Source organism: Dromiciops gliroides, chromosome 3 (assembly GCF_019393635.1).
Source record: "Dromiciops gliroides isolate mDroGli1 chromosome 3, mDroGli1.pri, whole genome shotgun sequence".
In the NCBI taxonomy this organism is placed as follows: domain Eukaryota; kingdom Metazoa; phylum Chordata; class Mammalia; order Microbiotheria; family Microbiotheriidae; genus Dromiciops; species Dromiciops gliroides.
Genome location: NC_057863.1, coordinates 46,001,531 through 46,027,856, shown reverse-complemented (window position 1 = coordinate 46,027,856; position 26,326 = coordinate 46,001,531). Strand labels below are relative to the sequence as shown.

The 26,326-nt window shown below is 41.6% G+C and overlaps 1 long non-coding RNA gene across 2 annotated transcripts in view; it reads left to right on the top strand.

The window, feature by feature from the left end:
* LOC122751022 overlaps positions 1-25,753 on the top strand; it is a 32,166-nt gene extending 6,413 nt beyond the window's left edge. For both annotated transcript variants that reach the window (XR_006355765.1, XR_006355766.1), the window contains exons 2-3: positions 1,704-1,880; positions 25,577-25,753. This is a non-coding gene — a long non-coding RNA (uncharacterized LOC122751022). The remainder of the gene's footprint in view (positions 1-1,703; positions 1,881-25,576) is intronic.
* Positions 25,754-26,326: the final 573 nt, after the last annotated feature.

The following is a 26,326-nucleotide window of genomic DNA, read 5'->3' as shown; positions in this document are numbered from 1 at the left end:
AGTTTCACCAGACTAAGCTCTGCTGGGTTATTGAGTCATCTTTAAACCAAAAGAAGGAAAAGCAGCCACATTTTGTTCTGCAAATGCACACATATGTGCCTGCCCAGTTTGTCAGTGTATGGCAAGGGCTTACTCATTACAAAAGGGCAATAGCGTCAGGGTTATTATCATTATTAATAATGATTCTTAAGAGGTGGTGGCATTTCATCCTCTCTTCTGTTAATATACAATTAGCTATTCATCTGTGATTTTTTTTTTTTAGAGCCCATTCTGATATGTTAAGGAAGAAGAAGAAACCCTTTACTGTAACTTAAAAACCACTTCCAGAGGGGAAGGCCCTACTAAGGAAAAGTATATCATAAGGGGTAGGGTGGGGGGTGTGTGAGTAAACCTCTAATCTCCTAGAATTGTAAAAATTAGTGATATGTCATAAAGGAGCCCCAAAGTACTGCCAATTTGAGCTCCTATAGGCCCCAAGGAACATCTGAATTTGATCTTCAGTGAAGGGTTGGTTAAAAATACTTTGACCACCAGTGGGAAAGCACTCCCTTGACAGAAAGCTTCTCTAACCAAAGTGTGCTAGAGCTTTATAGGTCCTTATGTTAAAATGTTGGAGTACTAGCAAAGACAGCCTTGTGTTAGCTAAATGCTGGGAAGACTAGACAGGGGTCTTTTAGGGGTAAAATCAAGTCAAGAACTCAAGCATTTATTAAGCAAACACCTGTGATGTGTCAGGCACTGTGCTAAATGATACAAAGAAAGGCAAAAAACAAAATCAGAACCCCCCCCCCCCAAACAGCCCCTTCTCTCAAGGAGCATACAGTCTAAAGGGGGAGACAACTCCCTAACAACCATGTACAAGGAAGGTGTATACAGTGTAATCTTAGAGGGCAGGCAGCAGTGATAAGGAGGATCAAGTGAAATTTCTTTCTTTCTTTTTTGTTTTTTGTTTTGTTTTTGAGGGGCAATGGGGGTTAAGTGACTTGCCCAAGGTCACACAGCTAGTAAGTGTCAAGTGTCAGAGGCCGGATTTGAACTCAGGTACTCCTGAATCCAGGGCCAGTGCTTTATCCACTGTGCTATCTAGCCTCCCATTCTTTTTTTTTTTTTTAGTGAGGCAATTGGGGTTAAGTGACTTGCCCAGGGTCACACAGTTAATAAGTGTTAAGTGTCTGAGGCCAGATTTGAACTCAGGTCCTCCTGACTCCAGAGCCATTGCTCTATCCACTGTGCCACCTAGCTACCCCTGGATTGGTTTTTGGTTTGTTTGTTTGTTTTTTGGCGGGGCAGTGGGGGTTAAGTGACGTGCCCAGGGTCACACAGCTAGGAAATTTCTTAAAGAAGGTAACATTTTAGCTGGGACCTGAAAAAAAATAGCCAGGAGGGAGAATATTCTACGCATGGATACCAGCCACTGAAAATGCCCAGAGTCAGGAGATGGAGTGGCTTGTTCAAGTCTCTACAAGGAAACCAATGCCACTGGAAGGTAGGGATATGCAGGAGCCAGCTCAAAACTGATCTCTAGAACCAATTATTAAAATTTTATTGTGGTCCAGCCTCAGGCCCTTGACACTTATTAGCTGTGTGACCCTGGACAAGTCACTTAACCCTCATTGCCCTGCAAAAAAAATTATTGTGAGCATTTTACACTGCGGAAATCGACACACTACAAATCAGGCTTGATATTTTTGTTTGTTTTTCAGACCAAAGAAAATAATGGAGAAAGTTAATTCAAATTAATCGTAAAAGGATGTCGCTGCATTCATTTTTCATGATATCCCATTGTTGAAGATTTACCAGCATACCTGAATGAAGGGGAATATGTCTTTCATTTTACAGATGAGAAATGGAGGTCCAGAAAGGTTACCAAGGTCATTCAGGTAGGAACAGACCTCAGATTTTAATCCAGTTTCTCTGACTCCAGATCCTGTGCTCTCTTTGTTGAATGCATTGCCCTTCCACATCTATATCTTGCCACTGGACCCTGATGGTTCTGGAGGAGAGAGTGAGGCTGGTGACTTTGCCCAACCCTGCCTCACTTAAATCCAGTTCACTTGGATTATAAGTCATTCTGAGTCATTGTTTCTCTTTACAATGTTGTATATGTTATTCTGCTGGCTTTGTTTACTTTGCTCTGCATCAGTTTGTAAAAGTCTTTCTAGGTTTATCTGAAATCATACCTTTCAAATTTTTTTTTATGGCATAATAACATTCCATGCCCAGACCCCAGTTGATGGTCATTTCCTTGGTTCCCAGGTCTTTGTATGCCAAAAGAAGAGTTATTACAAATGCTTTTGTCCATATCTGTCCTTTTCTTCTTTGGCTTCTGATAGGATACAGGCTTAGTAGTGTTATCACAACTATATGCACAAAAATATAGTTATAGTTGGGGGCAGTTGGTGGCACAGTGGATAAAGCACTGGCCCTGGATTCAGGAGGACCTGAGTTCAAATCTGACCTCAGAAACTTATTAGCTGTGTGCCACTGGGCAAGTCACTTACCGCTCATTGCCCTACAAAAATAAATAAATATAATTATAGTTCCAAATTATATTCTGGAATGTCTGGACTTAATTCAACAGCTCCACCAACAGTGAATTTTAGTTGTTTATTTGTTTCATTTGTGTCTGACTCTTTTTGGTAAAGATACTGGAGTGGTTTGTCATTTCCTTCTCCAGCTTGTTTTACAGATAAGGAAACTGAGGCAAATGAGATTAAGTGACTTGTCCAGGTGACACAGATAGTGAATGTCTGACGCCACATTTGAACTCAGAAAGATGAATCTTCCTGACTCCAGGCCCAGCACTCTATGCACTATGGTGCCACCTAGCTGCTGAAAAGTATATTAGTGGGTCTGTTTTTTTCAGTAGTTCCCCCCTCAATTTTCTTTTTCTTTTCTTTTCTTTCCTTTTTTCTTTTCTCTTCTCTTCTTTCCTTTTTTCCTTCTCTTTTCTTCTCTTCTGTCTTCTTTTCTTTTCCTTTTTTTTGGTCATTTCTGCCAAATTGATGTGGAACCTCTGAGTTATTTAAATTTGTAGCAGACAGGTCCAGTGCTGCCTCTAATATGATTAATAAATGAATCTCTTCATTCTTAGAAAAAATATATATGAATAGACAGATACTTCTTGAAGGGACTAGAAGGATGCCCTTAAAGTCAGAAACACCCAGGCTCTACCCCTGCCTCTAATACATACCAGGCAAATCATTTAACCTCTCAGGGACTCGGGAAGGAATTTGAACTAAGTTACTGATCCTCATCCATAGAGTTTCACTTAGGGTTTGTTACACCAATGAGATCCCGGATGTGGACCAAAAAAACCCCCAAAAAACCAAAACAAAACAACAAACCCCTGGACGAATAGCCATTCCCTACCCTCTCTTATTTTAAACGGGGGAATCTCAAAGGAAGCCAAGACTTTCTTGATCAAAGACTGCTGTTTTTCCTTGATTTGCTGCTAGGAAGAGCCTTTGAGCTTCTTCCTTGGCAAAGATTGCTCAATAGGGAGCAATGAAAGATAAGGGAAACTCTGATAGATTTAGTTTAGAGTGCTTGGATTTAGACTGATCTCTTGTACTATAATGTCTTTATATATCCATGGATTTTCCCATACTGTGCTGTGCATAGACACCAATCACTTTCCTAGGGCCATACAATATGTGTTGGAGTCAGGACTTCGAACACTTTTGGATTTGCCGACTTTGAGGCCAACTTCTTATTTTCTTTCTGACATTGTCTCTCCTGTGCTGCAGTGTAGCTCTCAGTAAACCTTGGTGTTAACTAAATGTACCACTTCAAATATTTATTGTGTACATACTAGTTGGTCTTAGGGGTAAAAGCAAAAAGGGGACAATTAATTCCAATTATCTGGCTCGTTCCAGGAAAATAAAATCTTGTATCATTGTCTCAAGTGAAGAATCAAAGGTCATACAAAGGTGTTTATGTCCCATCCCACCCATCCTTGGAATTCTACTTGTGAAATGCTAACCCATATGTTATAAGGGAGAAGGAATAGATTTCCAGTCTACCAAGAGGATAAAGGCCTTACTTATTAATATAGTGATGTATAAATGTGCATGTGAGCATATATTTTATGTCAAGCAACATTGATTCATTTCTATTTCCCAGAGGAAGCTTAATCAATTAATAAATGAACATTTATTAAGTGCTTACGATGTGCCAGGATGCATTTGCAGTTATAAGATTCTAAGAAGCAAAACCATGTCCTTATGCATAATAAAAAGGCATATAGAACTAGAGACCAGAAATTGAAAAAAAAAAAAAAAAAAAGAAAAGCATTGCAGCAATTAAAGTGTTGTTAGCGCTGCCCCACCTATTCATGGTAATTTTAGAAACAGCCTTTATTTATATGTCAGTGCTTAGCCCAGTGCCAGACAAATAGTAGGTGCTTAATAAATGTTAGTTGACTGACTTAATTTTTGATGGCTCCTGAGCATCCATGTCATTTAATATTTTCTTTGGTGCCAAATTTTTCTGTTGTAGAGTATTTTTCTTTTTCTTATATAATCTGCATCAATCTGTTAAGGGCTAAAATTCTAGCCAGTCTGTCTAAAATATCTAATGAGTGGTCGCCAATAAATTATAAGCTTTAGCAAGAGTTAGACTTTTAGGCATTTATTAAGGAGAATAAGAATTTGGTAAAGAGAGAAGGAAAGGCCTAGATTCCTATCTATTAAAGGGAGAGCACATTTCTAGCTCCGCTCTCCACCAGAGTCCAAAGGAAAGAGTGCGAGACTGAGTGCCAGCCTCTTCCTTCTTCCTCCCACTAGCCAACGTCACTTCCTGACACCAAAGAAAAGACTCCTGGTCTTGCCCTCAAAGACCTTCGCTTCATGGGCGGAACTCTTCTACAGTAAGTCTCCAGCAGGTGGCATCATTCCAATCATTACAAATCCATAAATCTGGGCTCTGAAACTTTCTGCAGTTTCTAGTGGGAATGCCCAGATTTTTTTTTTTTTAGTACCATGGCAAACCTCTCTGTTTCTATAAACAAATCCAAGTGATTCAGCCATTTGTTCACTTCTTTGTCAATATATTGTTGGTTGAGTTCATGGAGGGTCTTTTGATGCCCTTCTTGGATCCCATCCATTACAGAGGTACCATCTTATTATTATTGTCATCATAAAAGAACCAGAGTGGAGCAGCTAAGTGGCTCAGTGGATAAAGCACTGGCCCTGGATTCAGGAGGACCTGAGTTCAAATCCGGCCAGACACTTTACACTTACTAGCTGTGTGACCCTGGGCAAGTCACTTTACCCTCATTGCCCTGCAAAAAGAAAAAAAAAAGAACCAGAGGAAAGCCTTTAGTGTATTTGTTGGATATTCTATGGCAGATTTACAGGAAGGAATGATGAGGCAGCTTGTTTATAAGAAGAAATTGGAATAACCTTTGGTCTAGGAAGACTAGGAACCTAGGATCTTGTATCTGGAGTTGGAAGGACTTCTTCATCCTTCTCAACCCCCTCATTTTTCAGAGAAAGAAACTGAGGATGGAGAGGGGGAAGTTGTGTAGTTTGCCTAAAGTCACACAGGTAGCAAGTAACAGAGGAGGGACTTGATCTTAGGTCTCCTGGCTCCATAATCAGTAGCTATTTTATTGTATCGTGCCGCCACCATGGTAGTGTACTGGTACTCCACTTGGCTTTGGTACCAGGAAGTAGAAATTGAAAGGAAAGGAAGCATAGATCTTGTAGGATACCTTATATCTTGTGGGTAAGAGGATATCACCCACTTTGGTGGACATATATCTAGGGTTTGCCATGGCATTTCTCTAATATAATGTACTGAATCCTGTTTAGATGTAATATATGAGAGAATATGGATCATTCAGCTATATAGTAGTGGTGGTGGTTTGTCCTTTATTTTATTGACTTCTATATGTACTGGATTAAGTGAGGATGAGTTGCACAAAATCCTTCTTTTCTCTCCTCTTCTTTTTCTCCCTGTGACATCCTCGAGTATTGGTGATGGTGACTTCTTGATGAATGAAAAGAGTTTACAAAATCAAAAGCCTAAGAAAAATGAGGGAATTCTGAGCAATCAGTTTCCTCAAATCTCCAAAGGGTGAAGGATTACATCTGCATTAATGGAGAGAGTATGCACACCAAGGAAGTCACAATTCCTCCTAATTAGAAGTACACAGACAATAGAATTTTCTTCCCCTGGCAACTTATATCTAGAATTGAAATTTTGCTTACGCTGGAGTTGTCTACAAAATGGGATTAAACAATGTTGTTGTTTGTATTTCGCTCTCGATCTCACTTGCATGCTCTCTCTCTTTCTTTCTTCCACCCCCCACCCCCCATTGACTGATTTAAGGTTTCATGATCTAGTGAAAAGAACACTGAATTCAGAATTAGAAAATCTGGATTCTAATTCCAATCTACCCCAATTTTGTCTTCTCAACTCGATTTGTTTGTTTAGTCATCTTAATTCATGTATGACTATTCATGATCCCTTTGTGGGGATTTCTTGGCAAAGAGAGGAGTGGTTTGCCAGCTCATTTTTACAGAGAAGGAAACTCAGGTAAACAGGATTAAGTGACTTGCTCAGGGTCAAACAGTTACTAAGTGTCTGAGGCCTCCTGACTCCAGGCCCAGCACTCTATCCACTGCACTACCTAGCTGCCCTCAATTTAATGTTTACCATAAAGAAAATTCTACCACCTTTCTATTTGGGATGAAAACATTCAGTAAAGGGAAACAGCATGTGCCTCAGACCTAAAAGAAATAAAACATCTGTGTTTCTTTTGCAGATTATTTTGCTTCTCTGTGCCCTTATTGATCCTTAGCTATAAAATCGATGAGTTGGGCTAGATCACTGATGGCAAACCCAGATAGGAATGGAGGCTGCTAAACCCTACCTGAGGATTCCTGTGGGCCACATATTGTGTCTCTTAGAAGATCACACGTGTCTGTCTGTCTGTCTTTCTTTCTTTCTTTCTTTCTTTCTTTCTTTCTTTCTTTCTTTCTTTCTTTCTTTCTTTCTTTCTTTCTTTCTTTCTTTCTTTCTTTCTTTCTTTCTTCCTTCCTTCCTTCCTTCCTTCCTTCCTTCCTTCCTTCCTTCCTTCCTTCCTTCCTTCCTTCCTTCCTTCCTTCCTTCCTTCCTTCCTTCCTTCCTTCCTTCCTTCCTTCCTTCCTTCCTTCCTTTCTCTTTTCCTTATTTCTTCCTTCCTTTCTTTTTAAAATCAGTATATCAACACCTTTAAACCAGATAAGAACTACATTTTAATCTGGTTCCGCCACACTTGGAAAAGTTGTGGGCTGCACGTGGCCTGTGGGCCAAGTCTCCTTGCAGCTGTAAATCCTGTGATTTTGTAGCCCAATATATCACATTAGCATCTTCTGGAACCACTAACAGGGAAGAAGGGATGGTAAAAAAGAAAATAAACCGCAAAAGCCCATAGCTTAAAAATAACCACGAATCAGGCCAAGATGATAATAAGTTATTTGCTTGGTTCATACCACACACTATATTAAAACCTTCCAGAGGTAGCTGGCTTCCTGAGCTCTGAATAATAAATGCAGGTCTCTGTCCCCAAGTGGAACTACAGTTCAGTGGCCTGGGAGTCAAACACTTGGGTAGTTGTTCTCACTCTGACACCACAAGGGTGTCCCGGAGACTCCCTTGTGCTCTTTCTCAATCTTGCAATAGTGGTTGCTTTGCTTATGCATCTTATTACTTATGGAAAGAAAGACTCTCTGTGAAGTCAGAAGAGCTGCTCCTCAGAGCGGGGGTGTTACTGGGAGTACACTGAGCCCACCAAGTTGGCTGGTTTTTATAAGAGCAAGGCTTATTGTAACGTCTCCCATCTCTTTCAAGGTTGTGAGCCAAGCCAGCTTTGCAGATAAGATAAAAATATCCTCATGCCTCCCCCGATTTTCATCATCATCAGGAAGAAAAGAACTCTAGCCCCAAGCCCTCTAGTTATTGCCATGCATGCTCCTCTAGGAATGACAGTGTCAGGCATGAAACCTATGGTACTCCTTCATGCAAACTGCTATGGGCCAGGGACTGTGCTAAACGCTAGGCAGAAGAAAAACCAACACCAAAAAAACTTCCTGCTCTCAAAGAGCTTGTATTCTGTTGGGAGAGACAACATGCAAGGGGAGGCATGGCAGAATGGGCAGAGTGCTAGACTTGGTATCTATCAGGAAGCCCTGGGTTTGAATCCTTCTCAGACACTTAATCCTAGCCAGCATTTATATAGGACTTGAAGGTTTGGAGAACATTTTATATATTACAAAGTAGGTGCTGTTATCATCCCCATATTATCCCCATAAAGGCAGAATTAGCCCTCAGGTCTCACACTCCAAGTCTACCAGGAGTCCAGGTTGGACTCCACATTCACTACTCTATCCACTATTCCGCCCAGCCAAGATACCTTAATGGAATCCCTTAACCCTTTCGGGGCCTCAGTCTCCTCATTTGCAAAATGAGGGGGTTAGATTTGAGGACTTCTAAGGTTCCTGCCTGTGCTAAATCTTTGATTCAATGATCTTCCCTACGTACATAGATACATAGAAATCTATAAATCCATATATACATACACAAATTATATTCCAGAAGTTACAGGGTGATTTTTTGACAGTGTCACTAACAACTTAGAGGAAGATCATGAAAAGCATGATGTGAGGTTTGAGTTAAGCTTTGAAGGAGGCTCAGGACTTTAAGAGGAGATGAGGGAGAACATTCAGGTATAGAGTGTACATGTCTATGTGCAAATAGCAAGATGGTGGCTCAGCTGGACTGCAGAGTTCATGAAGGGGAGTAATCTATGATAAGACTGGTGGTGAGATAAGGGGGAACGAGGGACTGGGTTTATTCAGTATCTTTTAGGCCTGATGCCTGATTTCTTCAGGCTTATTACCAGCACTGTAAGTAGTTCATTTTGTTCAGGGAGCCTAGGAGTAGCTTAGAGACTTAAATCCCTTTCTCTTTCTCTTCCCCTTTCCATGGTTTAGCCAACTGGGAAGAAGACCCTTTTTGCTAGTTTATTCCCTTTTGTACATGGCTTGAAGCTACTAGGAGAATCTGGAGATGGTTCTAAACTTACCTGGCCTTGGGGGCAGCTAGGTGGCGCAGTGGATAGAGCACTGGCCCTGGAGTCAGGAGGACCTGAGTTCAAATCCAGCCTCAGACACTTAACACTTACTAGCTGTGTGACCCTGGGCAAGTCACTTAACTCTAATTGCCTCACTAAAACAAAACAAAACAAAACAAACAATGGAAAGCCTGTGGGGTCAGGTCCCATTATTTCTCTTGTAGAAAGACAGCTTTCTTTTCTGCTAGCCTGGGGGGTTCTTAATCTGATTTGTGTTGTGGGCCCCTCGGCAGTATGAACCCAATGAACCCCTCCTCAGAATAATATTTTTAAATGCATAAAACAACAACAGCCCCGTAGTGATGATGATTACGCTAGCTGCTATTTAATACCTGCTATGTGCCAGGCACTATGCCAAATGCCTTATAATTATTATCACATTTTCATCTTCACAGCAACCTTGGTAGGTAGATGCTGTTATTATCCCAATTTTACAATTGAGGAAACCACGCAGGCAGAGGTTAAGTGACTCTGTAGGACATACAGATATAAGTGTTGGAGGTCAAATTTGAACTCAGGTCTTTTGGGGCAGGTAGGTGAATAGAATTCTGGGTTTGGAGTCAGGAAGACCTCAGTTCAAATCTGGCCTCAGATACTTATTAGCTGTGTGACTCTGAGCAAGTCACTTAAGCCTATTTGCCTCAGTTTCCTCATTTGTAAAATGAGCTGGAGAAGGAAATGGTGAAGCATTGTAGTCTCTTCCAACAAAACATCAAATGCCTTAGTTTCCTCATCTATAAAATTAACTGGAGAAGGGAATGACAAACCACTCTAGTCTCTTTGCCGAGAAGACCCCAAATAGGGTCACAAAGAATGGACGTGACTGAATACAACTAAACAACGACAACAACTCTCTGACTTCAGGCCCGCTGCTCTATCCACTGTGACCCTTCCTATACTAGAGGAGAAATTCACAAAGGTCTCCTAAGTAATTTCAGGAGAACTTTAATGGTGGGGCAGTGGAGAGAGGCCGAGATTTGGAGCCAGAGTCTGTGGGTTCTAATCTTGGCGATGCCATTTACGTTTGTGTGATGTTCAAGTCACTTTCTGTCTCTGGTTGTCAGCGTCCTCCTCCATAAAATCAGGGGGCTGGGATGGGTGATCCCTACAGTCTCTTCCAATGTGAGTTCACATGACCCATGTTAGTTCCAGACTGACAAAGGGCCAGAAGCTCTCTCAGGTTTCTTCGAGAAGACATCCATGTGACGCTTCAAATGTCTTTTCTTTTTCTTTTAAAATTTTGTGTGTGGGGCAATGAAGGTCAAGTGACTTGACCAGGGTCACACAGCTAGGAAGTGTTAAGTGTCTGAGGGCGGATTTGAACTCAGGTCCTCCTGAATCCAGGGCTGGTGCTTTATCCACTGGGCCACCTAGCTGCCCCTCAAATGTCTTTTCTAAAGCTTGCTCATTCCAAAAACCCTTTCCAGGAAAGGGGCACAGTTCCTACAGTTAGTATTTTGATGTGAGATTCCAACAAAGGACTCTCTGCATCTTGGGGTGAGAAAGTCCTTGGCGTCAGGAGAGGCCAGACAAAGGAAGGTGCCCATAAAGTAGATTTGGTCCAAAGGCTGAGATGGGGTGATGAACTACTGGCTTCTGCCTCCAGAAGCAGAGATGTAACATGCACGTTTAGGCCAGGAACTGGTCAGGGGAGGCAGAGGAGGGATGGGTTGGGTCAGGCCCCGCTGGCCATGCTGAGGCATTGGGTAAATAAAGTGCTAAGCAGCAGTGTTTCTGAGTTGCTGAAGTGCTCTAAGTAACTTAAAGATTCACCTCATGGCAGCTGAGACTTTATTCAGCAAGAGCATTGGTTTCTGTAGAGTCTTTTTGGAGGGATGCTCACATGTCACCCTAACTTCCTCATTTTATGGATGAAGTGACTTTGTCTAAGGTCCTAAAAGGAAGTAGCTGAGCTGGGATTTAAACTCAGGTCGTCTGCCTCCAGGGAGTGTTCTTTCTGCATCCTGCTCAGAGTCGGGGAAACAAATGTTAGGGCTGGAAAGGACATTAGAGATGAGTAAGCTTTTCCTCGATAAATCTCTTATAGAACCATCTTTTTGTTGATCAGTTGTTTTTCAGTTGTGTTGAGTCTTCATGACCCCCTTTGAGGTTTCTTTGCCGGAGATACTTGAGTGGTTTGCCATCGTCCAACTCTTTGTGATCCCATTTCTTTTTCTTTTTCTTTTTTTTTTAGTGAGGCAGTTGAGGTTAAGTGACTTGCCCAGAGTCACACAGCTAGTAAGTGTTAACTGTCTGAGGTTGGATTTGAACTCAGGTCCTCCTGACTCCAGGGCCGGTGCTCTATCCACTGCGCCACCTAGCTGTCCCCTGTGACCCCATTTCTTGTCAAGGATTGTAGAGTTGTTTGCCATTTTATTTGTTTTGTTTGTTTTGTTTTGTTTTTTTGTGAGGCAGTTGGGGCTTAAGTGACTTGCCCAGGGTCACACAGCTAGTAAGTAAGTGTCAAGGGTCTGAGACAGGATTTGAACTCAGGTCCTCCTGAATCCAGGGCTGGTGCTCTATCCACTGTACCACCTAGCTGTCCCCTCTCCAGCTCATTTTAAAAATGAGTAAACTGAAACAATTAAGGTTAAGTGACTTGCTCAGGCTCACACAGCTAGGAAGTGTCTGAGGCTAGATTTGAACTCAGGAAGATGAGTCTTCCTGACTCCGGTCTGGGTCTCTATTTATCGTACCACCTTGCTGCCCATATCACTATCTAAACCCTACCCTTACTCTTTTTATTTGTTACTTTGTATCACATTTATTCAATATTCCTATGGACTCTTAGTCTCCACAATGTGGGTATTCCCTCCACCAGTGCAGGTTGTGACCCCTTCCATGCCCTACCTACAGCCATTCTTATCCATGTCCTTATGTAAATCATTCAGTGTGCGTGTGTGTGTGTGTGTGTGTGTGTGTGTGTGGTCTTCCTATGGTGTCCAGGGTTATATTTTTTGCATGTCAGCACAACAGTATGGCCATCAATTTGTTATCTCTCACTCACTCTGTGACCTGCCCACTTCCTTTTCTAATCACAAATCTTTAATGATCTCTGTTATGCCACTTCCTCCAGACAAACAGAGCAATAAATAGCAATTTTGGTGCCTAATTCAAGCTACACAAAATATGCCCTCAAGCTAATTTTTTAAAGACTAATTCAATTGGAGGGTCATGGTAGTAGAGATTCCAGGGCACTAAGCCTTGTTGGAGGAGATACTGGTACACAGTCCCATGGTGGGGGAGATCCGAGAGTACTGTAGATAGGGGCCAACTTATTAAAAAATCATAATCGTGAATTTAATAAAAATGTATAATATATGACCACTTATTTCCATATAAAGAAGAGAAAAGAACATTGTATAGGAAATCATGAATAGTAGGATCATAAATTTTGGAACTAGAATAATAAAAACACCATAATAATATTATTGTATGTAAGTTACCAACATCACTTATACTACATCAGTAACACAGAAACAAATGAATTTAACATCTAGTTATGAATAATTGGCCTCTCACAGATAAGGACAGTTTGAGAATCTCCATTTTACATTTATTACACACTTAAAAATGGACATAATAGAGATGAGGTAGCAGTGGATAGAGTAGTAGATAGGGCACTGGACCTGGTGTCAGGAAGACTTGGGTTCAAATCCTACCTCAGACACTTACCAGTTTTGTAACCTGCAATAAAATACTCAGTTTCTCTTAGATTGTTACCTCCTTAATACCAGGGACTTTTTTCCCTTTGTCTGTATCTCTAGCACTTAACACAGTGCCTGCCACATAGTAGTCTCTTTTTTCACAATTATAATTTTTAAAAATAAAAGTATTTTATTATTTTCCAGTTGCATGTAGAGATAGCTTTCAGTATGTATTTACATAAGATTTCCAATTTCAAATTTTCCTCCCTCCCTCCCTCCCCCAGACAGCAGGCAATCTGATATAGGTTTTATACACACACACACATCTATACATATGTATGCACATATATACATACATAACAACATTAAACATATTTCTTCATCAGTCATGCTATAAGAGAAGAATCAGAGCAATAAGGAAAAACTTTAAAATTGAAAAACAACAGCACCAAAAACAAAAGAAATATTATTGTTCAATCAGCATCCATATTCCATAGCTCTTTCTTTTTTCTTTCTGGATTTGGAGAGCCTTTTCCATCATGAGTCCCCTGGAACTTTCTTGTACCATTGTATTGGTGAGAAGAATCCAGTCTATCACAGTTGATCAACACATAATGTTGATGATACTGTGTATAATGTTCTTCTGGTTCTGCTCATCTCACTCATCATCAGTTCATGCAAGTCCTTCCAGGCTTTTCTGACCTTCTCCTGCTCATCGTTTCTTACAGCACAATAGAATTCCATTACATTCATATACCACAACTTGTTCAGCCATTCCCCAACTGATGGGCAACCCCTCAGTTTCCAGTTCCTTGCCACCACAAAAAGAGCAGCTATAAATATTTTTGAACATGTGATTCCTTTTCCCTTTTCTATGATCTCCTTGAGAAAAAGACCCAAAGGTGGTATTGCTGGGTCAAAGGGTATGCACGGCTTTATGGCCCTTTGGGCATAATTCCAAATTGCTCTCCAGAATGGTTGGATCAGTTCATAGCTCCACCAACAATGCATTAGTGTTCCAATTTTTCCACAGCTTCTCCAACATTTATTATTTTCCTTTTTTGTCATATTAGCCAATCTGCAGGTGTCAGGTGGTACCTCAGAGTTGTTTTAATTTGCATCTCTCTAATCAATAGTGATTTAGAGCATTTTTTCATATGGGAATAGATAGCTTTGATTTCTTCATCAGAAAACTGCCTGATCATATCCTTTGACCATTTCTCAATTGGGGAATGACTTGGATTCTTATAAATTTGATTTAGTTCCCTATATATTTTAGAAATGAGGCCTTTATCAGAAGTACTGTCTATAAAAATTGTTTCCCAGCTTTCTGCATCCCTTCTAATTTTGGATGCATTGTTTCTGTTTGTACAAAACCTTTTTAATTTAATGTAATCAAAATCATCCATTTTACATTTCATAATATTCTATATCTCTTGTTTGGTCATAAACTGTTCTCCTTTCCAAATATCTGAAAGGTAAACTATTCCTTCCTCTCTTAATTTACCTATGGTATCACCTCTTATGTCTAAATCATGTACCCATTTTGACCTAATTTTAGTATAAAGTATAAGATGTTGGTCTATGCCTAATTTCTGCCATACTCTCTTCCAGTTTTCCCAGCAGTTTTTGTCAAATACTGAGTTCCTATCCCAGAAGCTGGAGTCTTTGGGTTTATCAAACACTACATTCATAGTAGTCTCTTAATAAATTCTTATTCACTCCATGCCTCAGTTTCCTCAATGGGAAAATAAAGGAATTGGATTCAGTACCTTTCTACTTCTAAAATCGATGATCCTATGATTCCTAGTTTCTGAAGAATAATAATCTTAATTATTTAATATTTTAGATATTTTAAGATACTTTGTCTTGCTTACATTATTGAATAAATCTAAAATTGGAATTCTCAGACTGTCCTTGTATGTGAGAGGCCAACTAAGAACTGATTGTTATTATTAAATCATTATTATTAAAATAACTAGGTGTTAACCTCACTTGCTTCTGTGCTGCTGCTATAGAATAAATGATGTTGGTGCTCTCTAGACTGAATACATTTCAGTGTCTGGTAGCAAAGCCCCATTGGCCCAGACCCGGTTATGGTTTGACATGAAAGCCACTATTGGTGATCTGCTGTAGCTCACTCACGTTTACCTTGTATCTTTTGCTTCTTCAGAGAGCATTCCATTCTGTGAACCTCATGTGAATATTATTTTTCACAATATAGGTTTTGGCTGAAAGGAGCCACTTAAGATAGTTGAATCTACCATACATTATACCATGGTGTCTAAAAATGACCCAGACAAAGAAAGGCCAAAATTCCTGCCTCTCACTGTCACCTAAATCATTCGTCTTATATCCAGGAAATTTCCACGGTCACATGCAGGGCTATCTTTCGGGGGTTGGGGATTGAAGGCAAAAGGCTAGTTGTTGTTCATCCTTCATTCTCTCTCTCTCTTTCTCTCTTTTTTTGTGGGGCAATGAGGGTTAAGTGATTTGCCCAGGGTCACACAGCTAGTAAGTGTCAAGTGTCTGAGGCCGGATTTGAACTCAGGTCCTCCTGAATCCAGGGCCAGTGCTTTATCCACTGCGCCACCTAGCTGCCCCCTGGCATCCTTCATTCTCTTTTCTTTTTTTTTTTTCATCATTCTCAAAGAGGACCAATGACATCACAAGTGAGATGTCTTCACTTGCAAGTGAATTGGGTTTAAGTGAGGCAGAGCTGTGCCAAGTTATCAACCTCACTCTCTCCTCCAGAGTTATCCAGGTGCAGTGGCAAGATTGATGTCCCGACAGGCTAGGTTACACATTCAGAGGATTTAGAACCATGTGAGATCTTGGACAGCAACCCAGCTGTCATTTACAACTCCAATCAACTTTTGTTCTCTCCTAACATTTTACTACAGCAAGGAAAATGGGCCTAAAATGAATGGTGAGAGCAGTGTTGAGGGGAATAAAAAATCATCAGAGGGAAATCTGTAGTCTGAGAAGATTTGGTGGGGACACAGGTGAACAGCGTGGAAGGGAAGGCAGCCATCTTTTACTTGGGAGCCAGCCTCTGGCTTGCATAATTGACTGTGCTCTAATTGTGTGCACTTGCATTTCTCTGTTCTCTCTCTCTCTCTCTTTTTTGGTGAGGCAATTGGGGTTAAGTGACTTGCCTAGGGTCACACAGCTAGTAAGTATGAAGTGTCTGAGGCCAGATTTGAACTCAGGTCCTCCTGGATCCAGAGCCAGTGCTCTATCCACTGCACCACCTAGCTGCCCCCTCTCTCGGCTCTCTCTTAGCACCAGCTCTTTCTTCCTCCTTCTCCACTCTGGCGGGAGCTGCTATGTGTCTCAGAATCTCAGGGGAACTGAGATCTCCTTTGCTAGGCCTTGGTCATAAACATACTTTTGGGGGCTAAAGCTAATTTGTCTGATGCTGGGTTTTCCGTGTCCATTTCCTGTGTGTGGTTAGCCACTGCTAGGACAGTTCAATTCCTCAGAGAGGTTAAATTCACAGAATCTCAGAGTCAAAAGAGTCTTACATCTTCTTGTCCAATCTACTCCCACGAGTATCTTTGATGCGTAGCCCCCTAAGTTCTGTTGGAAGACCCCCAATAGTGGCCGTCTCACTCCGTGCAGAAACCACCCATTCCACTTTTGAACAGTTCTAATTGTTAGGACATCATGCTCTGACTCAAGTGTGCAGAAAGTTACCCAAGGCACTCGCCACGAGGGTTTGGGAAGCACTCAGTCATCATCTTTAAACATTAGAATGACTGTGACCTGAAAGAAGGGTCAGTCTTATTCTTCCTGGAGCCAGAGGGCAGAATAAAGTTGACTGGAGGAGTGAATACCAGCTGGGTTAACATCCAAGGTCCCTCCTGGCTCATTTAGCCCATTGGGCCATCACTGGTCATCTTGACCTTTGTCGTGCCACTGGACTGTGATGACTCTGAAGGAAAGAGAGAGACTGATGACTTTGCGTATCTCTACCCGGAGAAGTTACAAAGAGGAACCTTGGGTTTGGCATAAGGAAAAACTTCCTACTAAAGCTGTCTATAAAGGGAACGGAGGGGCAGCTAGGTGGCACAGTGGATAAAGCACCGGCCCTGAATTCAGGAGTTCCTGAGTTCAAATCCGGCCTCAGACACTTGACACTAGCTATGTGACCCTGGGCAAGTCACAACCCCCATTGCCCCGCCAAAAAAAAAAATAATAATAATAAATTTTAAAAGTAAAGCATTAGTATTACATATAGCATATAGTATAAAGTAAGTGTTACATATAACACAGCAGGGATGACACATCCTTGCTCGTTCTGTGTCCCTTCTGAATTTCCTTCTGCTTTTATTTGAACTGAGGTCTTGCTGACTTCAAGTTCAGCACTCTGTCTGATACCAAACTTCCTCTAGGTAGAAAGCATGAATCATCATGCACTGTTTTGTTTTGTTTTTTAACTATAATTAATCATTGCACAGATAAGTGTTTTTAAGTTTTTGAGGCTCTCATACTAATCTTTACCACCTTCACAATTTTGCCCAGGATCCCTCCAAACATATTTGCACGTACAACCTCTCTCCTATTACACAGTAAGCCCCTGGACGGCAAGGATGCACCTGGTCTGTCTTTGTCTTCCTGCTATCTACCATAATTCTTTGCATGTAAATATTAAGTATTTGTTGAATTAGTGAATGAAAAAAGAAGTTTCTTGGAGGGACATTTTTGGAAGGAAATTGAAAAAAAAATGGAGTGTGTCCAAAGAGGGTGACCTCTCTATCCAGAGGAGACTTGATCATTTGTCTAATGAAAATTGGTTAAAGGAAAAAAAAATTGGTTAAAGGATGTGGGGATGTTTAGTTTGGAAAAAACTTGATGGGCTGGGTGCTGGTAGGTGGGGAGAAATATAGTAACTGTTATAGGCTTCTAAAGGACTTTCATATGCGAGAGCAAATAGATTTAGGGGGCAGCTAGGTGGTGCAGTGGATAGAGCACTGGCCCTGGATTCAGGAGGACCTGAGTTCAAATCCGGCCTCAGACACTTAACACTTACTAGCTGTGTGACCTTGGGCAAGTCACTTAACCCCAATTGCCTCACCCCCCCCCAAAAAAAAAGAGCAAATAGACTTAATCTGCTAGAGGCAAGTAGGTGGCACAGTGGATAGAGTACCAAACCAGGAATCAGGAAGATCTGAGGGTTCAAATATATCCTCAGATGCATTCTAGCTATGTGACCCTGGGAAAGTCACTTAACTTCAGCTTGCCTCATTTTCCTGAACTGTAAAATGGGGCTAATAATAGCACCTACCTTCCAGGGGTTGTTGTGAGAATCAAATGAGATAATATTTGAAAAGTGCTTAGCACAGTGCCTGGCACATACTAGGCCCTTAATAAATGTTTATTCCCTTCTCTTCATATGCAACCATTGGTCATTGGACTAAGAAGTCAGAGGAAACATGGTAGTTTTTCCATCTTCTAATTGACTTGCCCAGGGTCACACAGCTAGTAAGTATCAAGTGTCTGATGCTGGATTTGAACTCAGGTCCTCCTGAATTCAGGGCCAATGCTTTATCCACTGTGCTACCTAGCTGCCCCACAGAAGTCTTTTTCTGTTCATCTCCTCCCTAGCCACTAGAGCTTAGTCCTTAAAGCTACTGTGTATATATTTTATATGCCCCTATTATGTCTCTAATTAGAATGTAAGCTCCTCGAGGGCAGGGCCTACTTTTGTTTTTTCTTCAGATTCACTAGAACCTAACACTGTACCTGAAGTTTAGTAGTAATAATAACAATAATAACTAGCACTTAATAGTGCTTTAAGAACTTTACATGTATTATCTCATTTGATCCTTAAAATACCACTATGAAGTAGGTATTATTCATATCCCCATTTTACTGATAAAGAAACTAAAGGTGAGAAAGAGTAAGCCCATAATGACTGACTGATTGATTAATAAAGGAGCTGAAGTTCAGACAGTTTAAGTGATTTGCTCATGGTCATATCAGTGGGAAATGTCAGTAGAATTCTAACCTAAGTCTATTCTAACTCCAAGCCCTCTTGTTGTTCAGTTGTGTCCAACTCTTTGTGATCCCGTTTGCGGTTTTCATGGCAGAGATATTGGAGTGGTTTGCCATTTCCTTCTCCAGCTCATTTGACAGATGAGGAAACTGAGGCAAACAGGGTTAAGTGACTTGCCCAAGGTCACCATAGCTAGTGTCTAACGCCAGATTTGAACTCAAGTCTTTTCTCTCTATCCATTGAGCCACCTCTCTATTAATTCCTCAACTCCACAGTTTTTCTTGGGGCAGGTACTGGCCCAGGGCCTCTTTGAATTCACAAAGCAATGAACTCAGGTCCTCCTGACACCAGGACCAGTCATTATGGGCTTACTACGCAGTTAGATAATAACATTGGCATAGAGAGCTATCCTTGAATTCGGGAAGACCTGAATTAGAATCCTGTCTTGGTTTCTAACCAGTCTGACCATGAGCTTCTCAACCACTTACTTACTCTTTCTCTTACTTCTGGTCAAGTCACTTAACCCTCATTACCCCGCCCCCTCCCCCCCCCCCAAAAAAGAAAAAGACTTCTGCAGGAGATGGTTCTAGAGTGAAGTCTTGAAGGAACTTGGAATTCTAAAAGGTCTCAGAGTTGAGGAGGGAGAAAATTCCAGACCCGGGCATAGCCATTGCAAAAGCTGGGAAATGGGAGATAGTGCATTGTGTATGAAGAAAAACCAGTAAACCAGTATGACTGGACCAGAGTGAGGGAAGGGATGACAGAAAGGAAGCTTTAAATTGCCAAGAGGAATTTAAATTTGATCTCAGAGGTAATAGGGAGCTATTGGAATTAATTGAGTCGGGGGACGTGACGTCATTAGACTGCCTTTAGGAAAATCACTTTGTTAGCTGTGTGGAAGATAGATTGGAGTGGGGAGAGACTTGAGGCAGGGAGTTCCATTAGAAGGCTATTTTAAGGGGCAGCTAGGTGATGCAGTGGTTAGAGCACTGATCCTGGTGTCAGGAGGACCTGAGTTCAAATATGTCCTCAGAGATTTACTAGCTGTGTGACCCTGGGCAAGTCACTTAATCCCAATTGCTTCCCTCCGAAAGGGCTATTTCACTAGTCCAGAAAAAAGATGAGAGGTTCTGAACTAGGACAATGGAGGAACACATATATGTGAGAGAAGTTAGAGAGAAAGAAATGACAAGATTTGGCAACAGATTGGTTATGAATGAATGAAAGAGAGAGAGGGGAAAACAGCCAGAAGGAATTTTTCCTTGCCCAAATATGATTCTTCTCTACAACTGGTGGTCACCTGTTGTTGTTTGTCCTTCATTCTTTTTTCTTTATTTTTATTTTTATTTTTGCAGGACAGTGAGGGTTAAGTGATTTGCCCAGGGTCACACAGCTAGTAAGTGTCAAGTGTCTGAGGCCGGATTTGAACTCAGGTCCTTCTGAATCCAGGGCTGGTGCTTTATCCACTGTACCACCTAGCTGCCCCTGTCCTTCATTCTTGAAGAGGACCATGACATCAGGGAGGTGATATCACGACTTGAAGTGAATTGGATTTAATTGAGGAAGGACTGTGCAAAGTCATCAGCCTCACCCTCTCCCCCAAAGAGATCTGGGTCCAGTGGGAAGATCTAGCTCAGGATGGCTGCTGATAGCCCCTCAGTGGCCACCAAACCTCCTTTGAAGACTTTTAGTGACAGGGAGTCTCAATATTTTCCCAAGGCATCACATGCCATGTCCGGGCTGCTCTAATTAAGAATATTTTCCTTCTACTGATACTGAATTCTGCTTTCTTGGCATTTCCACCGAATGGAGCTACTTCTGTCTTTTTCATGTGGGCCATAGATATAGAGATGGAAGTTCTACTCCAAGGTAAAGGCCATTTGGCCCACTTGTCTCATTTTATAGGGGAGGAAACCGAGGTCCAGAGAGTTTAAGTGACTTCTAGTATCATGAATTAAGAGCCGAACAAGGTCTTCTAGCCTCGTTGCCTCATTCTGTCAACAGCCAGAGATGGGAAATGACTTGCCTAGGTCCCCCAGGTCTTTAGTGATACGTGTGGCATCCAAATCCGGGTCTCACAACTCTTACACACAGCTCCCTCTCTACTGCATCATGCAGCTTCCTGAAGCATTATTTAATGATTTCCCTAATGTCTCCAGATGCTGGATCCATTCTCACATCAGGATGATTAAGGAATATTGGTGGTTTGGAAGCATGCTAAACCCTGCCCCCATGTTCTCTCTCTTGGCCATAAATTTTGAGACACTATGTTAGTCTGACGTCCTTGGTCTTATCTGTGCATACCCAAGACCAAGGAGACAGTGTCCTGATTTAAAGACGTGTAGCATCACTCTTTCTGAAGGCCTAGCCTGTTTCTAAAGGGAGGGGCCTGATGAGCTTAGAAAAGAAGCTTCCTTTAAATTGATGACTTCAATGATCAGTCTTAGAGAAGGAGGAATTTCTTTGACAAATTCAATTAATAGAAGTATTGCAGAGCAAGGCAATGAGCACTTATTAAGCTGCATACTTTCTGAGCCAGCCAAGAAATGGAGATCCAAATTCAAGCAGAGAGAAAGACATCTCCTTACTTCAAAGAGACTATATGCTAACGGGGGAAGACAAGTCACAAAAGGGAGCAGGGAAGGTACCCCTGGGGGTCTGGTGCCAAAGTCCAGAGAGTCAGGTGCAGAAATGGGAAGAGAATGATGAAGGATGGCTGACCGGAGCCTGTTCCCCAAATGGAGACCTTGGGAAGAATTCACCCATGAGAGGATGGAACTGTGGGGTGGCAGGATTTTCCAGGGTGTGATGCCCCTGGCTTTGAGGGGAGATCCAGGGTGAAGCATGTAACTCCAGGTTGAGCAGCCTGAAAGGAAAATCCTCACAGGTTATGGAAGGATTGGATGGTTTTAGGGAAATTATTCTCCAGGATGCTTGGGAAGTAAAAAGTCCGTTTGATGAATCAAAATGGTTGCTTAGGTTTTGTCCTCCTGTTCAATCTTGATGATGGAGTTTGAACTGTGCTTGACCATTACAAATCGTATGTGGAGAATGGACCAGGCAGACCAATATTTAGAGGCAAGAAGAATTCCTGTCCCTTTGGATTTTCCTCCTCTCTAAGCAGGGAGGTTTAGTATTATTTAATTAATAAATTTGGCTCAGAGAGACTTAAATGCCCCAAATGCAGAGTACTGAACTTTTCTTTCACAAGGGAGGCTGGCCAGAAGCTCTACCTTCCTGGCAAAGGGAAGTCTTTTTCCTCCCAATAATTTCTACGGCAATATTGCAACTTGAATTGGACTCTTCTGGGGCCTAAAAGAGCCCCGTGGATAAACACATTAGGCAGGCCCTTTGAAGCTGGTCTTTTGGCAGACTCTGGCAGCATGAAGTTTTAATGGGCCCCAGGTTTCTGTTGCAGAGGGAATAGCGTGACTCATCCTGTCCCTGCTCGGGGCTCTAAGTGCTTCCAACTTACGGGAGCTAAAGAGATCAATTCAGCACAAATGAGATCCTGCTGTAAAGACTCCAGGAGCATCATTTTCTGAATGACTTTCAGAGTGCCAGCAGGGTACCCGGCACACCAGCCAGAAGGGAAATGTAGAAGGGTCAGGTATGTGCAGGGATCTACCCAAGAGCTGACCATCATTGATTAGGCATGATGCATTCACTAAACGTAGATCATATATGTGTGTAGATATATCTGTATGTGTGCATACATGTGATATATCTATATCCATAGGTATATCTACACATCTATATCTATACCTGTCTCATTCATGTCCCCTCACAGATTCTCTATCGAGGCCATAAGCTCATAGAATCAGAGATTTAGAGTTAGAAAAGACCGTAGAAACTATTGTGTTTAATCTCTCCCTCTTTTTGTTTTGTTTTTGTTTTTTTGTTCGTTTGTTTTTTTTTTCTTTACAAATAAGGGAATTAGTAATCAGGCCAAAGTTAACAGATTTGAACTTAACTCTTCCTGACTCAAAGTTCAGCTCTCTACCCATTGCCCTATCCTACTTTCTTTCTACCCAATGGGCTGGAGACTTTTTTTTTACTGTTTCATGGGTAACTAGTATAACCATTGGGTTGTGCCCTTGGTATCTCTGTTTATCCATGATGTGCCTGTTTCCTCTTCTCACTGTTTATTATCATGATACTGAGTGGGATATGGTGGACTTGAGTCAGTTCAGACTCTGAGGATGGGGTCTGGAAAGTACCCAGCCCCCAGTCCCTGTTATTGTTAGACCATTCTGTACATATTCCATCCCATTGCTAAAACACACCTCTTACTCCACTTTGTTCTGTGGCCCAGCAGGATAGCTGTTTCCTGTTAGCGCAGGCCCACCCTGATGCCACCTCTGCCTTCTTGCATTCCTAAGCCCCAGCTCCTGGTACCATCTCTCCCTTCTTCCCCCTTGCCCACTTCTTACACGGGTGGAGTGGTTTCACTCTTTTCCCCTCCCCTGCCCCCCAGCTCTCGGACATAGCTGAGCATGCATCCATACCATGATCATGCGCTGAACACGCATACTGGGTGAGACAGGATTGGATGTTAGATTGTGAGCTCACCCTGTGCACAAGGGGACTGCCCCCTCAAAACTTCCATAAAAACCCAACTCATGAGCTCAGTTGAAAAAAATGGGCTTATGTGTCAAGAGCAGTTTATGAACCTTGAAAGCCCCATACATTTTCTCATATGTGACCTAGGCCTTTTTTTTTTTTCCCATTCAAGTCTGGCCCCAGCTCATTGTCCATTGGTAATGATTTCCCAAGATAGGGGTATTAATGAACTAACTCAATGGGTTGCCTATCATCTAGCATGTGCCATAATCATTCTTCAAGCCACCTTCCAAAGTCTATTGTTCAGCAAATTGTGACCAGTATCAGTTATACTAATGCAAGGATATCACTTATCATCAGGGGCCTAAAAGTGATTTCATCTCTGTCCTGAATAAGCTCTCTCCCTCCCTCCCTCTCTCTGTCTCTCTCCTCTTCCTCTTTCTCTCCCGTTCTCTTTCTCCCTCACTCCCTCTCTCTCTTGCTCCCTCTCTCTTCCTCTTCCTCTTCTTCCCTCTTCCTCCTCCTCCTCCTTCCTCTCCCTCCCTCTCCCTCCCCCCTCTCTTTCTCTTCTTAGATTTTCCAGGGAAGAAATATCTAGGAAAAAACACCAAAAAACTTGAATTTGGGGCTGTATGCAGGAATATTTTCTTAATTGGGCTCAAGAAAAAATTATGGTGTATGTTCCAAATGTGAGTTGTTGGAGGCGGGCTTGGCTGGGGGTGGGGTGGGCTAGGGTGGGACTTTGAGCTAAGGTCAAAAATAACACTTTTGGGAGTTCTCAAATAAGTATCCAAATATTCATTATAGGAGTATAAGAAATATTGCATTTTCTCATGATCATTTAATCAGAAACTGATTTTCTAGACCAATTTCTAATTACAATGTCAATTTTCCCTAAACAATATGTAAATAGTGATAAGAAAGTAAATTCAACTTGGCTATATTCAATGGTGGATATGGAAATGCCTGTCTACAAGAACCTTAATTGTATTACTGTTGTATCATTTGCACAAATAATCGTACTCATTTGCATAAAATATACAGACAGGTGCAGCTGGTCTGCATAGATGCATTGTATATTTAACATCTTTCACTTTGTAACTTCCTGGCTTACCTAGTCCTAATTAACTCCCCCAAGAAGAAGATGATAGAGAAAACAATGTGGAATCAGAGATAGAAGGGACTTCAGAGGTCATCACATCCAATCCTCTCATTTTATACAGTAGATGAGAAAGCTAATGTAAAGAAAGTTAAAGTGATTTGCCCAAGGTCTCACATAGGAAGATACTAAGGGAAATGGTGAGGGTGGAGTGGGGTAGGGGGAGGGGGGGAGGGATGACTTAATGTGTGAAAGTTTTTTGACTCATTCTCCCTGAACCAATGGCAGAAATATTATATTATTTTCAGACAATACCCTTGAGGTTTTAGCACCAAAATATTAGCTTACAGTTAGAAGTAGAATGAGAAGGATGAAAGAAAAAGGGACCCAGGTAGAAATATATTTAAAGGCATTCATAAGCTCAGAATATTTGAGCTGGAAAGGATTTTAGAGTGCATCAAGTCCAGGAGTTCTTAACCTGGGGTATTTTCTATCATATTTCAATATCATCGGTTTCCTATATAATCCAGTATATTGTATTTTAAGTAAACATTTAAAGACATCATTCTGAGAATTGGTCCATAGACTTCCCAAGACTGCCTGAGGTGTCTGTGCCACTAAAAAGAGGAAGCACCCCTGGCGTATTCCAATGTCCTCTTTTTACAGATGAGGAAACTGTGGGGGCAGACTCTCTGACAGAGAATTACCAGAACTCCTCTCTCCAATTTGCTTCCCATTCTTTGACTTTATGTAAGCAGTTGAACCATTTTTGTCACATTTATAAAAGCAGGGAAATTGCTACATTTGAACAGATAGCAAACACACATTGGGATCGTGTCAAGAGGCTCATTTAAGGGCCAAGAGGGAGTGTGACAGATGTGTCTCCTTGCTCGCCTCCCCCATCCATTGTACAAAGTTAAGTTGCCCGCTGGCATATTCTTGAACTGGTCTCCCTGTCCTGGTCCTCGAGCTCTGTTAACAACCCATCTGTTTTCCCTCTTGCCTCTAATTTTTCACCTTGTCCTGGTTTTCTATCTTATCTCATCTCTATCCTTGACTGTTTGTCTCTTCCCTCAGATTCAGTCGTCCTTGGTATCTGCCCTTGATTCCCTCCTGTAACTTTTACTTTTCTGGTTACTTACTAGGGCTAAATCGTCTGGTCTCTCTGCCTGCAAAAGCGGCACTGGCTCATTTAAGAGATGTGGAAATATTCTCACCAATGCAATGGTACAGAAGAGTTCCAGGGAACTCATGATAGAAGAGGATCTCCAAATCCAAGAAAAAAAAAGAAAGAAAGAACTGTGGACTATAGATGCTGATTGAACCATATTATTTCTTTTGTTTTGGGTGCTGTTGGTTTTTTTTTTTCTTTCTATTTTGAGGTTTTGCATCACTGCTCTGATTCTTTCTCTTGTAACAGGATTAATGCAGAAATAGGATTAATGTTATTATGTGTATATATATGTGTGTGTGTATATATATATGTATATGTATAGAGATATATAGATATAACCTATATCAGATTACCTGCTGTCTAGGGGAGGGGGGAGGGAGGGGTGGGAGGGAGAAAAATCTGAAATTGTAAAGCATGTATAAACAAAAGTTGAGAACTATCTTTACATGTAATGGAAAAAATAAAATACCTCATACATTAAAAAAAAAAAAGAGATGTGGAAATAGGTGGGCCTAGGTTTGGGTCCTGTAGGAAAGTGAGGGAAGCACAGAACCCAGAAATGCCTGCCCTTTCTTGGATCCCTTATTCCACAGATCTCTGTGGTCTGTTATGTCCATACATAGGTCCTGATTTAGCCAGAGCCTTTCTCTGGGGTTTGCTACTGGGACATCTGACTCTGCCCTCCCTATGCACAAGCCTTTCCCTTGCTCCTCAGGGTATG